The following is a 17,909-nucleotide window of genomic DNA, read 5'->3' on the forward strand; positions in this document are numbered from 1 at the left end:
GCCGGTGGCCGGACCTTATTCTACAAACACTTATTACCTTTTGTGTCCAACACTCAGTGTCTGACATTGAACCTGGAACCTCTGAATGGTGAAACACCATGGAATAGCGACATCATTGTATTATTAGTATATAAAATACATCACAGTTTTACTTTTGTGTTTTACGATATTGATCAGTTAAATGTTTTTAGTTCGTGTTTCCTCATTTTTCTCAATGACTCTCCCTAGACTGTGGTCATGTTTCAGGGGGCAGTAATAAGGCTATGGATGTGCCCGATATTCAGGGATCGTTTACTGTGAGGCTTTAGTCTATGGCCTTATACCCTGACATAGTCGTCCTAACTAGATCGTTAGACTGGCTCCATCATCGCCCTCTAAACTGTGGATAGAATTGGTATTAAAAAAAAACAACAACTTTGCTCACACACCGCCTGCTGAGATTTTCTGACAGCACTACCAAAACATACAATGAATAAATAACAGGACCAAGCAAAATGGATAACAACATATTGCACTACATCTCTTTTCATTATTAACACTTTTTTATGACATTTATTACCTTACACCCAGAACATAGATTAATAACAGCATAGGGAGGGAGAGTGGACAACTCTAATGTACAGTTGTGGCCAAAAGTACTGACACCCAGTGGCGTAGGAAGGAGGGTGCAGGGGGGGGGGGGGGGTGTGAGGCGGGTCCGACCCAGAGAGGAGGAGGAGGAGGAAGAAAAAAAAATAGAGACGCGGGCCCTTTAAATCTTCGGGCGGCGCCGACCGCCGCCACGACTAGGGCCCCCCCCTGATGCCAGCGCTGGCATTGGTCCCCCCGTTCTAATACTCACCTCTCCTGGTTCCTGCAGCAGCTGCAGTGTCCTCAGCGCCCTCTGACTCTGCGACGTCTCAGGGCAGGGGGTGCGATGACGTCATCACTGCACACTTAGCCTCTCTGTCCTGAGCGTTGCAGAGCCAGAGAGACGCTGAGTGCACCGGACCTGCGCTGGGAACGGAAGAGGTGAGGATTTTACTTTTTTTTTTCTTTATGTCTGACTCAGACACACTGGAGGTAATATGCTGGACACACTGGGGCAGATAGATTGCTGGGCACACTGTCTGGGGGCAATGCTGGACACACTGGGGCAATGCTGGAGACCCTGGGGCAGATTGCTGGACACACTGGAGCAATGCAGGACACTGGGGCAGATTGCTGGACACACTGGAGCAATGCTGGAGACCCTGGGGCAGATTGCTGGACACACTGGGGCAATGCAGGACACTGGGGCAGATTGCTGGACCCTGGGGCAGATTGCTAGACACACTGGAGCAATGCTGGAGGCCCTGGGGCAGATTGCTGGACACTGGGGGCAATGCTGGACACACTGGGGGCAATGCTGGACACTGGGGCAGATTGCTGGACACACTGGAGCAATGCAGGACACTGGGGCAGATTGCTGGACACTGGGGCAGATTGCTGGACACACTGGAGCAATGCTGGATACTGGGGCAGATTGCTGGACACACTGGGGCAGATTGCTGGACACACTGGAGCAATGCTGGATACTGGGGCAGATTGCTGGACACACTGGAGCAATGCTGGAGACCCTGGGGCAGATTGCTGGACACACTGGGGCAATGCAGGACACTGGGGCAGATTGCTGGACACTGGGGGCAATGCTGGACACTGGGGCAGATTGCTGGACACACTGGGGGCAATGCTGGACACTGGGGCAGATTGCTGGACACTGGGGCAGATTGCTGGACACTGGGGCAGATTGCTGGACACACTGGGGGTAATATGCTGGACACTGGGGCAGATTGCTGGACACACTGGGGGTAATATGCTGGACACACTGGGGCAGATTGCTGGACACTGGGGGCAATGCTGGACACACTGGGGCAGATTGCTGGACACTGGGGCAGATTGCTGGACACTGGGGCAGATTCCTGGACACACTGGGGCAATGCTGGACACTGGGGCAGATTGCTGGACACTGGGGCAGATTGCTGGACACTGGGGCAGATTGCTGGACACACTGGGGGTAATATGCTGGACACTGGGGCAGATTGCTGGACACTGGGGCAGATTCCTGGACACACTGGGGCAGATTCCTGGACACACTGGGGCAATGCTGGACACTGGGGCAGATTGCTGGACACTGGGGCAGATTGCTGGACACACTGGGGGTAATATGCTGGACACTGGGGCAGATTGCTGGACACACTGGGGCAGATTGCTGGACACTGGGGGCAATGCTGGACACACTGGGGCAGATTGCTGGACACTGGGGCAGATTGCTGGACACTGGGGCAGATTCCTGGACACACTGGGGCAATGCTGGATACTGGGGCAGATTGCTGGACACTGGGGCAGATTGCTGGACACACTGGGGGTAATATGCTGGACACTGGGGCAGATTGCTGGACACAATGGGGGTAATATGCTGGACACTGGGGCAGATTGCTGGACACACTGGGGGTAATATGCTGGACACTGGGGCAGATTGCTGGACACAATGGGGCAATGCTGGAGACACTGGGGCAGATTGCTGGACACACTGGGGGTAATATGCTGGACACTGGGGGTAATATGCTGGACACTGGGGCAGATTGCTGGACACACTGGGGCAATGCTGGAGACACTGGGGCAGATTGCTGGACACACTGGGGGTAATATGCTGGACACTGGGGCAGATTGCTGGACACACTGGGGGTAATATGCTGGACACTGGGGCAGATTGCTGGACACACTGGGGGTAATATGCTGGACACTGGGGCAGATTGCTGGACACACTGGGGCAATGCTGGACACTGGGGCAGATTGCTGGACACACTGGGGCAATGCTGGAGACCCTGGGACAGATTGCTGGACACACTGGGGGCAATGCTGGAGACACTGGGGTAGATTGCTGGACACACTGGGGGTAATATGCTGGACACTGGGGCAGATTGCTGGACACACTGGGGCAATGCTGGACACTGGGGCAATGCTGGACACTGGGGCAGATTGCTGGACACACTGGGGCAATGCTGGAGACCCTGGGGCAGACTGGGGGCAATGCTGGAGACACTGGGACAGATTGCGGACACACTGGGGGTAATATGCTGGACACTGGGGCAGATTGCTGGACACACTGGGGCAATGCTGGACACTGGGGCAGATTGCTGGACACACTGGGGCAGATTGCTGGACACACTGGGGCAGATTGCTGGACACACTGGGGCAATATGCTGGACAAACTGGGGCAGATTGCTGGACACACTGGGGGCAATGCTGGAGACACTGGGGCAGATTGCTGGACACACTGGGGGTAATATGCTGGACACTGGGGCAGATTGCTGGCCACACTGGGGCAATGCTGGACACTGCGGCAGATTGCTGGACACACTGGGGCAATGCTGGACACACTGGGGCAGATTGCTGGACACACTGGGGCAATGCTGGACACACTGGGGCAGATTGCTGGACACCCTGGGGGCAATGCTGGACACTGGGGCAGATTGCTGAACACACTGGGGGCAATGCTGGACACACTGGGGGAAATGCTGGACACACTGGGGGTAATATGCTGGACACATTGGGGCAAAGTGCCGGACACACTGGGGCAGATTGCTGGACACACTGTCCGGGGGCAATACTGGACACACTGGGGCAATATGCTTGACATACTGGGGCAATATGCTGGACATACTGGGGCAGATTGCTGGACACACTGGGGCAATATGCTTGACATACTGGGGTAGATTGCTGGACACTGGGGCAAGATGCTGGACATACTGGGGCAGGTTGCTGGACACACTGGGGGTAATATGCTGGACACACTGGGGCAGATTGCTGGACACACTGGGGGCAGGACTGGAGGCATGGGCAGAATGTAGATACGGGGCATGATTGGAGACACGGGGCAGAATGAAAGACATGGGGCAGGATGGATACGATGGAGACAGATGGGGCAGTATGGGGAGATCATATGGGGCAGGATGGATACTCATGAGGGCAGGATGCGAGAACATATGGCTGGAGCCAGGAATGAGATACACGGGGCCAGGATGGGGAATATTATTACCATAGGGGCTAATTAAGGGATATTATTACTGCAGTGATGTATATATTTTATTTTTTGAGTATACTGTTTTAAATGGGGGGGGCGGTCCGGTTACTGTGCAGAGTGACACTATATCACCTTTTTTTCTTCATGTGGTGTAATGTAGAAGTTGTGAAAAATTAAGTAATGTGTTCTGCAAGCGGAGCTTGAGATAACTGTGTTATTTCGTGCAGAAACGAGCCCTGGCTGGAAGAAATGATGGCGGTCTGTGCTGGATGAAAGATGAAGGACTTCACCTAGAGACGTCACTGGTGAGTCACTGTTACCTTTACACTGACACTATACACTGTATACTATATACAGAGGTCCTGTGTATAATGTCACCAGTGCTCACTGTATTACCTGTACATTATATACAGAGCTCCTGTGTATAACACCACCAGTGATCTCTGTATTACCTATACATTATATACAGAGCTCCTGTGTATAACACCACCAGTAATCTCTGTATTACCTCTACACAGACACTGCATACTAAGTACAGATCTCCTGTGAATACTGGCACTTATGGTGATAGTATTGTGTTTTTTTTTTATTATTACTGATCAGTAATAATAATAAAATAATAATCTTTATTTTTATATAGCGCTAACATATTCCACAGCGCTTTACAGTTTTGCACACATTATCATCACTGTCCCCGATTGGGCTCACAATCTAGAATTCCTATCAGTATGTCTTTGGAATGTGGGAGGAAACCGGAGTGCCCGGAGGAAACCCACGCAAACACGGAGAGAACATACAAACTCTTTGCAGATGTTGTCCTGGGTGGGACTAGAACCCAGGACTCCAGCGCTGCAAGGCTGTAGTGCTAACCACTGCGCCACCGTGCTGCCCAGTATTGTAGTATTCAGTCACTATGTGGTGGTAATATGTGGTCTGGAAATGGTGTTGTGGTATTTGTCCCTTGTATGTGCTATTTGGTCACCAAGTGGTGGTAATATGTGATCTGGTCATGGTGTGGCGGTATTTGTCCCTTATATGTAGTATTATTCGGTCACTATGTGGTGTGGTCTGGTCATGGTGTGGTGGTATTTCTTCCTGTATGTGGTGGTATTGGTCTTGGTATGGTGGATTGTGTTGTGTATGGCGGTCATTTGTGCTCTCTGATATTAATTAGGAGAAGATTGTTTATTTCCAATAGAGTTTTAATGCTTTGTACACAGCGGCAGAGATGCACTTACAGGGGGTTTCCTGTGGAAAAAAGTAATCACCTCTCCACAGGATAAGTGATAACGTATTGATTGGTGGGGGTCTGACTGCTTGGACCCATTCAGCAAAATGTGGAACTGTTTATCCCCATTAGACTGGAGTAGCAAGTCCGACTAGATCACTGATCCATTCATTCACTCTGTGGCTGCACTTGTTTTTTTCTGGAAGCCCCAAAGAGAATGAATGGAGCTGCGGTCAGAAATCCCACCTGCCGCTGCATTTTAAAATAGTGATAAAAGTGTCCTGTCAGGGATAAAAATTCCCCATTCTTCCGATCGGTGCAGTTTCTAATGGTCGGATCTAAGCGATCACCTATCCTGTGGAGCCCATGGATGGGTGATAACTTGTTTTAACCAAGAACCCCATTAATGTAAACTACCGTAATTATACATCCCAGTTATTGGGGCACATGGTAGATGTGCAGCAGCCGCCGGTGTTTTACAGCTGATGCTCCACTATAATGACAGATAATTGCATATAGCTGTAGGGTGGGCCCCTAGAGTCCATTCCTCTGGTGGGCCCCAGACACCCCAGTCCGACTGTCACCCCCTCCAGCCGTTATAAACTAAAAGAGCCACCTTGTGCAGCAGTGATGCTGTATTCTAACAAGGTGGCTCTTTTAGTTTTAGGTGCATGTATTACCAAAATAAAGCGTTTTATATTTTCGCCAAAATACCTGTCTTTATCCACGGAGGCAGGTCCTCACCCCCCTGCTTGTAACACCACATTGCCGTCACTCAAATCTTCAGGGGCTCCGGGCGCCACCCCCTCCGTGCTGTTTACCCATGAAATCCGGCGCCTGCGCTGTGTATCACTGTCTGGTGCAGGCGCAGAGAGCTCTGGCCGTCTGACGTCACAGCCAGGCTTGCAGACTGCGCCTGTGTGGCCGCCCTGCTTGTGAATCCCAGCCCCGCACTCTGCATAATGCATAACACACTGCGGGGCTGGGTTTACCAAGGTGGGTGGCCGCACTCGCCGCACAGGCGCAGTCTGCAAGCCTAGCTGTGACATCAGATGGCCAGAGCTCTCTGCGCCTGTACCAAACAGAGATACACAGCGCAGGCGCCGGATTTCATGGGTAAACAGCGCTGAAGGGGCGGTGCCCGGCGTTGAGTGACGGCAATGGGGGGGGGCGCCAAACTCGGGAACAGCCCCGGGCGGCAAAAGCGCTAGCTACGCCAGTGCTGACACCCCTGCAATTCTGTCAGATAATACTCGATTTCTTCCTGAAAATGATTGCAATCACAAATTCTTTGGTATTATTATCTTCATTTAATTTGTCTTAAATGAAAAAACACAAAAAGAATTGTCCTAAAGCCAAATTGGATATAATTCCACACCAAACATAAAAAAGGAGGTGGACAAAAGTATTGGCACTGTTACAAAAATCATGTGATGCTTCTCTAATTAGTGTAATTAAAAGCACCTGTAACTTACCTGTGGCACCTAACAGGTGTTGGCAATAACTAAATCACACTTGCAGCCAGTTGACATGGATTAAAGTTGACTCAACCTCTGTCCTGTGTCCTTGTGTGTACCACATTGAGCATGGAGAAAAGAAAGAAGACCAAAGAACTGTCTGAGGACTTGAGAAACCAAATTGTGAGGAAGCATGAGCAATCTCAAGGCTACAAGTCCATCTCCAAAGACCTGAATGTTCCTGTATCTACCGTGCGCAGTGTCATCAAGAAGTGTAAAGCCCATGTCACTGTGGCTAACCTCCCTAGATGTGGACGGAAAAGGAAAATTGACAAGAGATTTCAACGCAAGATTGTGCGGATGTTGGATAAAGATCCTCAACTAACATCTAAACAAGTTCAAGCTGCCCTGCAGTCCGAGGGTACAAAAGTAAAGGGCAGTATGGTAGGAGACCCAGGAAGACCCCACTTCTTACCCCGAGACATAAAAAAGCCAGGCTGGAGTTTGCCAAAACTTACCTGAGAAAGCCTAAAACGTTTTGGAAGAATGTTCTCTGGTCAGATGAGACAAAAGTAGAGCTTTTTGGGCAAAGGCATCAATGTCACGATTCACACCGTGACCGTCACGGATCGGGGTGTCTTTAGGCCAACAGACGGCTATCACATGTGAAGGGTGGCTTATCTTAGTTATTCCTCCACTTCTACAATGTGATGAAAACACACACAAGGCTATTGACCTCTTAGTTTACCGCAGGGGCTTATTTTAGTTATCCCACTGCTCTGCAATAGAACACGAACTGCAGGGATTTATGTATATCCCGCTTTACAGTTCCGCTTGCAAACTTGCAGCTCTCTGGCGCCCCCTTACCCTCAGGTCAGATTAGGTACTGCACCTAGGGTAATTAGTTGCCAGAAAGGCTGCCTGCTAGGTACTGGCTATTGGGCACGCTGCAGCAAGGCGATATAACTACTCCCACTCAGGCAGGAACAATAATTATCAACGCCGCCGTCGCTATGACAACTCCCAAAAGCACAAAACAAGGTATTCTGCCATTAGCTTCAATTAAACGGGTCCGAAGCTAACCCAAAACAGTAACGTAATTCCCTTCAGAAGACTTAGGGTACATTTTAGAGCAGGAAGAACAAAACTAGTAGTTTAAATATTTTACTCCGAAAGATTAGGCAGTGTTTATCAAAATATTACAAGGATGTTACAAATGAGACAATTGAAAATATGTACAAGGGTAATTATAAAATAACAGGGATTAAATGAGAAGTTAACACTTACATGTGTTCAGGTCATTTCAGGCAAAACCAGGCTAGTGGGCGGAGCTCCAAATATCCCAGTTCATCAGGGAGCTGGCAGTAAGAGCTCCTCAGGTAAGACTGAAGGCTGGGTTAAGTGTAGAGACTTATAAACTGCAGCCTCGTGACATCACTAAAGGGCTGGTTAATGAAATGTACTGAGGTCAGAGATATTTATGTTCTTAGACTACAACAACAGGTGGCTTTGCAGGATTGGTCACCTGCAGTTTAAAGCCACACCCTGCTCACACACAAGCTTCAAGTTACCCAGTGTCTGCCCTAGGGCTGGTTTGTTGTATTCAGTGGGGGAGAGAGAGAGAGAGAGAGGGGTCACAGCTGCCATATGCTTTCAGGACCATGGTCAGATGTGCAAAAATCCCTCAGCTATGGTTTTTTGCATTATCGTGTCAATCAACATAGAGTTTACAGGAGAAAAAAAAGAGGCAAAGAAAAGAACACGGTCCCTACAGTCAAACATGGCGGAGGTTCCCTGATGTTTTGGGGTTGCTTTGCTGCCTCTGGCATTGAATAGCTTGACCGTGTGCATGGTATTATGAAGTCTGAAAACTACCAACAAATTTTACAACATAATGTAGGGCCCAGTGTGAGAAAGCTGGGTCTCCCTCAGAGGTCATGGGTCTTCCAGCAGGACAATGACCCAAAACACACTTCAAAAAGCACTAGAAAATGGTTTGAGAGAAAGCACTGGAGACTTCTAAGGTGGCCAGCAATGAGTCCAGACCTGAATCCCATAGAACACCTGTGGAGAGATCTAAAAATGGCAGTTTGGAGAAGGCACCCTTCAAATATCAGGGACCTGGAGCAGTTTGCCAAAGAAGAATGGTCTAAAATTCCAGCAGAGCATTGTAAGAAACTCATTGATGGTTACCAGAAGCGGTTGGTCGCAGTTATTTTGGCTAAAGGTTGTGCAACCAAGTATTAGGCTGAGGGTGCCAATACTTTTGTCTGGCCCATTTTTGGAGTTTTGTGTGAAATTATCAATGTTTTGCTTTTTGCTTCATTCTCTTTTATGTTTTTTTTCATTTAAGACAAATTAATTGCGAGGGATGGCCTCACATTTCATCCGCTTTTCGCCAGATCCGTCGAAAATAGTTTATCCGGCACCCGGAGAAAACCGACATAGTAACTTTTTTTGTGTCCGTCGAAAAAACGGACAGCGACGGATTCGGCGACTGATCCCGTTTTTTAACTGAGCATGCTCCGATTTTTTTAGGATCCAATTAGCTGGATCAGCTAGTCAGATCCGGCAAAAATAAACATCTGTCGCATCAGTTTTTCACAATCTGCGACGGATCCGTTTTTTTCACAATTCGATGGATTGTGATGGATGGCAAAAAACTGATGTGTGAAAGCAGCCTAAGAGGGAGTCACGCATCCCTATTATCTGTTTTTCACCACTTTAACCCCTCTCTGACCTTAGATGTACTATCCCGTCGAGGTGACCTGGGCCTATCTGACCCTCGACGGGATAGTACGTCATAGCGATCGGCCGCGCTCACGGGGGGAGCGCGGCCGATCGTGGCCGGGTGTCAACTGACTATCGCAGCTGACGTCCTGCAGGGAGGTGGCTTCACAGCGCCTGCTCGGAGCAGGCGCCGGGAAGCCTCCAGGAGTGCACGTCAGATCGCTGATCTGACACAGTGCACAGCAAAGTGTCAGATCAGCGATCTTACACTATAACATGATGCCCCTCCTGGGGCAATGTTATAGTGTAAAAAAAAATATATTCACATGTGTAAAAAAATTTTTTTAAAAATTCCTAAAAAAAAAAAATATTATATTATTATTATATTGAGAAAGGATACCATATCCGAAACGTTGCCACGCCATTCAGGCATTAAAGCCCGTTTTTCTTTAATTTTTGTGCTGTTTTCCTTTTTTTATCTCTATTATTGGAAGCCATTTGAACATTGGTTGGGAAAGCGCTGCACGACAACTGCGGTAATACGTGATGCTGTTCCAATTCTGACTAATACATATATATATATATGCGTCCGTAACGTCCCGACCTGTAAAACTGTCCCGCTAATTACCCCCTTCAGTGAACACTGTAAAATAAAAAAAAAAAACAAGGCAAAACACAACGCTTTATTATCATACCGCCAAACAAAAAGTGGAATAACACGCGATCAAAAAGACGGATATAAATAACCATGGTACCGCTGAAAGCGTCATCTTGTCCCACAAAAAACGAGCCACCATTCAGCATCATCAGCGAAAAAATAAATAAGTTATAGTCCTGAGAATAAAGCGATGCAAAAATAATTATTTTTTCTATACCATAGTTTTTATCATATAAGCGCCAAAACCTAAAAATAAAAAGATATAAATGAGGTATCGCTGTAATCGTACTGACCCGAAGAATAAAACTTCTTTATCCATTTTACCAAACGCGGAACGGTATAAACGCCTCCCCCAAAAGAAATTCATGAATAGCTGGTTTTTGGTCATTCTGCCTCACAAAAATCTGAATAAAAAGCGATCAAAAAATGTCACATGCCCGAAAATGTTACCAATAAAAACGTCAACTCATCCCGCAAAAAACAAGACCTCACATGACTCTGTGGACCAAAATATGGAAAAATTATAGCTCTCAAAATGTGGTAACGCAAAAAATATTTTTTGCAATAAAAAGCGTCTTTCAGTGTGTGACGGCTGCCAATCATAAAAATCCGCTAAAAAACCCGCTATAAAAGTAAGTCAAACCCCCCTTCATCACCCCCTTAGTTAGGGAAAAATTTAAAAAATGTATTTATTTCCATTTTACCGTTAGGGTTAGGGTTAAGGTTAGGGCTAGGGTTAGGGCTGGGGCTAGGGTTAAGGCTACAGTTAGGGTTGGGGCTAAAGTTAGGGTTAGGGTTGGGGCTAAAGTTAGGGTTTGGATTACATTTACGGTTGGGAATAGGGTTGGGATTAGGGTTAGGGGTGTGTCAAGGTTAGGGGTGTGGTTAGGGTTACCGTTGGGATTAGGGATAGGGATGTGTTTGGATTAGGGTTTCAGTTATAATTGGGGGGTTTCCACTGTTTAGGCACATCAAGGGCTCTCCAAACGCGACATGGCGTCTGATCTCAATTCCAGCCAATTCTGCGTTGAAAAAGTAAAACAGTGCTCCTTCTCTTCCGAGCTCTCCTGTGGGCCCAAACAGGGGTTTACCCCAAAATATGGGGTATCAGCTACTCAGGACACATTAAACAACAACTTTTGTGGTCCAACTTCTCCTGTTACCCTAGGGAAAATACAAAACTGGGGGCTAAAAAATAATTTTTTGTGGAAAAAAAAAAAGATTTTTTATTTTCACGGCTCTGTTTTATAAGCTGTAGTGAAACACTTAGGGGTTCAAAGTGCTCACCACACATCTAGATTAGTTCCTTAGGGGGTCTACTTTCCAAAATGGTGTCACTTGTGGGGGGTTTCAATATTTAGGCACATCAGTGGCTCTCTAAACGCAACATGGCATCCCATCTCAATTCCTGTCAAACAGCACTCCTTACCTTCCGAGCTCTCCCATACGCCCAAACAGTGGTTTTCCCCCACATATGGGGTATCAGCGTACTCAGGATAAATTGTACAACAACTTTTGGGGTCCAATTTCTTCTCCTACCCTTGGGAAAATAAAAAATTGGGGGCAAAAAGATAATTTTTGTGAAAAAATATGATTTTTTATTTTAACGGCTCAGCATTATAAACTTCTGTGAATCACTTATTGGGTCAAAGTACTCACCATGCATCTAGATAAGTTCCTTAGGGGGTCTACTTTCCAAAATGGTGTCACTTGTGGGGGATTTCAATGTTTAGGCACATCAGGGGCTCTCCAAACACAACATGGCGTCCCATCTCAATTCCAGTCAATTTTGCATTGAAAAGTCAAATTGCCCTCCTTCCCTTCCGAGCTCTACAATGCGCCCAAACAATGTTTTACCCCCACATATGGGGTATCGGCGTACTCAGGACAAATTGTACAACAACTTTTGGGGTCCAATTTCTCCTGTTACCCTTGGTAAAATAAAACTAATTGGAGTTGAAGTAAATTTTTTGTGAAAAAAAGTTAAAATGTTCATTTTTATTTAAACATTCCAAAAATTCCTGTGAAACCCCTGAAGGGTTAATGAACTTCTTGAATGTGGTTTTGAGCACCTTGAGGGGTGCAGTTTTTAGAATGGTGTCACACTTGGTTATTTTCTATCATATAGACCCCTCAAAATGACTTCAAATGAGATGTGGTCCCTAAAAAAAAAAAATGGTGTTGTAAAAATGAGAAATTGCTGGTCAACTTTTAACCCTTATAACTCCCTAAAAAAAATGTTGGTTCCAAAATTGTGCTGATGTAAAGTAGACATGTGGGAAATGTTACTTATTAAGTATCTTGTGTGACATATCTCTGTGATTTAAGGGCATAAAAATTCAAAGTTGGAAAATTGCGAAATTTCAAAATTTCTTCTGCCCCCTGGACCTCTATTAGGATGGGTATTTTTGGTCATGTTCTATTGGTATAGCTGCTTCTAGCCTGGAGCATTCTGCCCTATGTAGTGGGCCTTATTCTTCTATATGCTGCGTACATTGTGTATTGGGGCTGTATCGATATATAGTGGGGCTCTGGATAGCTTCACCAGGTCCAGATAGTCCCTAAGAACAGTACCAGTCTGTTTTCCTCAGGTTTACATGCCCAGGCTGAGGACTATTACAACATTCAGTCTAATTTCTTAGCATATGGGACAAATGCCAACCCCCATAAATGAACTTCAGCATTAGAGGCTGATCACCTCTTGGCTGTCTATACATCTGATATATATGTGGGGGCGTTTAAAGTGATTTACTTCACTAATCCTAGATACTGTGTACCTTTTCTATCTAGCCCTTGGTCACTATCTGTCCATAAGGGATACATTCGTCGTCTATACATCTACATATTGGTCTTTATTTGCCTATATGGACATATTTGTTGTATATGGTATACATCTGGGATATTTGCTAGATTTATTTCTATAGCTACCATCTGGCCTCATAACAGGACCACATATTCTTGTACTAGTGCCTATGACTGTGTGCTGGGAACTGGGCCAGGCATATATACTTATTTTCACTTTGTACTGATATGCTATGCTATGTACTGTTTTGTCACCTGTCCGAATGTGTTTCTAGAGCAGCTGTACCTTTGATCTAACAATCATTTTGTCATTTGTACTCCTATCATATACTATATATCATGTGTCCAGGGGGAGGTTCCTTATAGGAATCTATGATGTTATTTTTGTCTCTTTTAAATGTTTTTAAATTGTAGTGTGTTGTTTTGTGTCTTTTTGGTCGACATAATAAAGTATTTGAAGTTATTATTTTTAATACACTTTCGTTATTGTGTGGTGGTCCCCTTTATATAGCATGACATCTTTTTCTTGGTGTTTATGGATCTTACTGTAGGTCATGCTGTGGGTTGAACCCCTGTCTTTTGTGATTATATTAGATGGAGCCCTCCACCTCTGTTTTGAATATCTCTGTGATTTAGTTGCATAAAAATTCAAAGTTGGATAATTGCGAAATTTTTGCCAAATTTTCATTTTATATATATATATATTTGATATATCAATATCAAAGAAATGTTACCACTATCATGAAGTACAATATGTCTCGAGAAAACAATGTCAGAATCACCGGGATCCGTTGAAGCGTTCCAGAGTTATGACCTTATAAAAGGACAGTGGTCAGAATTGTAAAAATTGGCCCGGTCATTAACGTGCAAACCACCCTTGGGGGTAAAGGGGTTAACACAAAAAGATCCATTATCCATTGTAATATAGTTGTGCACCAAATAGCTCAACCTCTGTTTTGAAGGTGGGATCGACTCTTTGATTCTAAGCGCCCCCAAAGATCAGAAAACAAAAATAGCCAAAAAAAGAACATTTCTCTCTCGCCAGCTCTGATCAGAAGTGATGAGCTAAGAACAGAGCGCACAGTCAGTCCACATTGTAAGGAGAAAGTGAGCAATCAGAGACCAGTCCCGCCATCGCAAGTGATGTCATTTGTAGGGGTGGCGCTGGCCTCTGCTCGCTCATTCTTTACTGACACTGTACAATGACAGTGCGCTCTAAAGCCGGCTTGTCGCTTTTGATCAGAGCTTATTAAAAAGTGCATTGTCACTGTGTGCTGAGAAGAACAGTTCATATTGACAAGAATCTACTGAGCATCTGTTGGAATGGACATTTGATGTATGCTGAGTAGAGCAGGTGTCAACAGGTAACAGGATGCAGTAACAGACAGCAGGCAGAGCAAGAGTTAACAGGTTTATTAACAGGGGTATACGCCACGCAGGGAGGTAATGAACTAAGCAGGATGTATAGGGGGTTGTTATTGGCAAGATATGGATACGGGGCGAGGTAACAGGTTAAGCAACTATTAATAAAAGGGTAAACTTATCAGTCCGCCGGCTTCCTGGCTGCAGAGCCTTTAAAGGGAACCTGTCACCTGAATTTGGCGGGACCGGTTTTGGGTCATATGGGCGGAGTTTTTGGGTGTTTGATTCACCCTTTCCCTACCCGCTGGCTGCATGCTGGCTGAAATATTGGATTGAAGTTCATTATCTATCCTCCGTAGTACACGCCTGCATAAGGCAATCTTGCCTTGTGCAGGTGTGTACTACGGAGGACATAGAATGAACTTCAATCCAATATTGCAGCCAGCATGCAGACAGCGAGTAAGGAAAGGGTGAATCAAACACCCGAAAACTCCGCCCATATGACCCAAAACCGGTCCCGCCAAATTCAGGTGACAGGTTCCCTTTAAGTTCCAACGGTGGTGCCTGCGCAACTGGTGCATGATGACTCCGGTTTAGTTCTGTCGAAGCTGGAGCTCCAGTTCCCGGTGATGGGGATGAGTCCTCTTTGTTCCAAGTGGGGTCCTGGATCCTAGGTTCGTCATACGGGGTGCAGCACAGTCTGTTACACCGCCGTAGCGTGACTCATCTCGGCGGGGGTATACAGGTGAGCAATAACGCAGTTATGGTTGAGTCACCCGGTTTGTCTTAGGCAGAATGGGCACAGTATCCACCGGCCCGAAACGTCTGTAACTAGCAGTAACAGGGGCCAACGGGCACCCGTCAGAAGTCTGTCCAAAGTCAGTGTAACTGGACACAGGGAATCTCTAGCGCGGGCCTGTGCTCACACAATGCTCATAGGATGGAGCACAAACCTTCCCCTGCTGCGCGCTCTGTCTTCCCACCAAGTCTACCCTCTCTTTCCCACACGGAGCCTTTTATCATGGTCCTGCCCCCTGCTGTCAAGTGCAAAGGTCAGTCCGGGTTAGAAAACTTTCCCCAGGCAACAATGGTGACAGCCCCGATGGTTTCGAAGCCGATGCAAGAGAGGTACCCCAGTCAGGTCTGGTCTATCTTCTTACACTCTCCCTTTCCTTTTCCTCACCACTCCATGGATAAGAGTTCCTGTAAAGTACATTGACATTCTTCAATTCCTTGAACAATTTGTTGCCAAATAAATTGGTCTTGATTGTATCGGTTGGGGGGTATTCCGGCTGTTGCCTATTCGGAGCGCTGCAAGTCAGAAAGAGTAGCTGAGTCCAATTGGGTAGACGAGTTGTACAGTGAGGGCGGGGACATGCCCATTTCCAACGGTACAGCCATTATAGGGACTGCAAGCTCTCGCCTCTCTTTGTCTCACAGGCGGCTATTCAGGATCTTCCTCTTCTTCACAATCAGAAATGTCTGATGGGGGTACTTCGGGAGCATCTTGCACCTCCTCTATTCGGTCAGGATCTCTTGACAGAGTTGAAGCATGTTTCGGTGGACTATACGAGTGGAAGCGTTTTCTTCCCCTTCAGGTTGGAGCTCTTAGACGGGCCCTTCGGAGTTGATTCATCGCTTCACCTGATACAGAATATTCTCCCACCGGTACTCCAGCTTATCTTGAGGGCGTTTATCTCGAACCAACACCCGGTCCCTAGCTTGAAGAGCTGTCTCTCGCAGAGGGGTAGTTTCTGAATGCTCCATTTCCTGTAATCTGGTCTTTAAAGTCTGCAGGCGATTACAATGTTCTCGGACCCAGGTAGACACCCCCGTCCATGGGTAGTCCTCCTCTGGGTCCAGCTCCAGTCGGTAATGTCACTTCCTGGGTCACCGAACAACAAGGTATAAGGAGTGTAACCGATGGTGCGATGTATTCGGTTGTTGTACACCCACACTAACTCAGCTACGAATTTAGGCCTCGGGGCTATATAGGCAATTATATTGAGGGGTATTTACACTATGTGAATCTGAATTGATATTGAATAAAGGTTATACATTTTACGGGTGTCTTTCAGTAAACTACACCCACACTAACTCAGCTACGAATTCAGGCCTCCGGGCTCTTCCTCCAGCGTTCTTAACATCTGTATAGCAAAATGTTAGAAATGTTCTACCAATCTGTGGTGGCAAGTGCCATCTTTTTTGCAATCACGTGCTGGGGTAGTAGTGTGCAGGCCTCTGATGCTAATAAGCTGAATAAGATTATTAAGAAGGCAAGTTCTGCTGTCGGCTGCAATCTGGACTCTTTTGGGGAGGTAGTGGAGAAAAGAACTCTGAGAAAGTGTATGGCAATTATGAACAATAATGCACATCCATTATATGAGCTATTCATGAGACAGAAGAGCACCTTCAGTAACCGGCTAATACTTCTGAGGTGTAAGAAGGAAAAATATAGGAAATCGTTTGTGCCCCATGGCATTTGGCACAAACGATTTCCTATATTTTTCCTTCTTATGTATGGCAATTATGAACAATAACATTAGGGTTAAACCACCAAGGTGAATGTCTACTTATTTCTCTACATTTCAGTTCACTTGTTGTGTATGTCCTATTCTAATGTATAATGTTCTTCTGTCAACAAACTGTAATGTCAACTATGTAATTCCTTTATGATTTTTATGATTTAAGTCGTGCTGCTGTGATACCATAATTTCCCACGGGATCAATAAAGTGTATCGTATCGTATAAGAGTGCGGTTGAACTGTTCACAGGCTCTATTTCCCTGAGGGTGGTAAGGTGTTGTCCGAGATGTTGTGATCTGGTACAGATGGTTCAATTCTTCCATCACTTCCATCTTCCATGCGCAAGTGTGAACAGATTCATATCTAGCAAGCTTTGCTCAGGGTATTTTATCCATCCATCACTCCTGTGTTTTTATTTTTTCCCTGTTTTTGGTTTCTGATTTAAAGTGTTCAAAGCTAATTTTTTTTCTTTCCCAATAAGGTAGATGGTGATGGTGTAAGGTGCAGTCAATAAAGAGGACACAAGGTTGCAGTCTCTTTACTTCTTTACTGAAGACTTCAGGATCCTCAATCCAGAGCACGGTTAACAGGGCTGTCTGAGACCGGTCGGTCCGATGGGCACATCCAGAGTTCCCTTCGCAGGTGGAAACCGTTGCCTACCACTAGCGCCTGTGTGTTGTAGTGCTACCCTGCTGAGCATTTGGAATAGTCCTCACAACTGCTGTTCTCGTTCGTTCTCTACAGCTCTCGCTCTTTAGTTCCAGATGTTTCTAGTTTCTCGTCCCCCAGGTATGTTATGGCTAGGACGCACCCGTATGATGGGAAGGCTCGGAGCTCTTCCGGGATCCTAGAGACACCCCTCTCCACGCGTTGCCCCCTATGTCTTCGTAGGAAATGTAAGGTAGACAGCCAACCTATAATTAACTGTCCTGCGGAGTTCGAAGTAAGGCCTAGAGTCAGTTACTCCCGCGGTGTTCCGGCCACGCGCCTCAGTAGGATGTTGCCTCGGTCTCACGGCACGACTCCTACTGGCTCTCCTTTGTGCTTGATCTCGTTTCTCACTGTTCCACAATATCCTTCTCTTCGTGTCTCTCTCTTAGGA

This window comes from Ranitomeya imitator, unplaced genomic scaffold, assembly GCF_032444005.1.
Source record: "Ranitomeya imitator isolate aRanImi1 unplaced genomic scaffold, aRanImi1.pri SCAFFOLD_395, whole genome shotgun sequence".
In the NCBI taxonomy this organism is placed as follows: domain Eukaryota; kingdom Metazoa; phylum Chordata; class Amphibia; order Anura; family Dendrobatidae; genus Ranitomeya; species Ranitomeya imitator.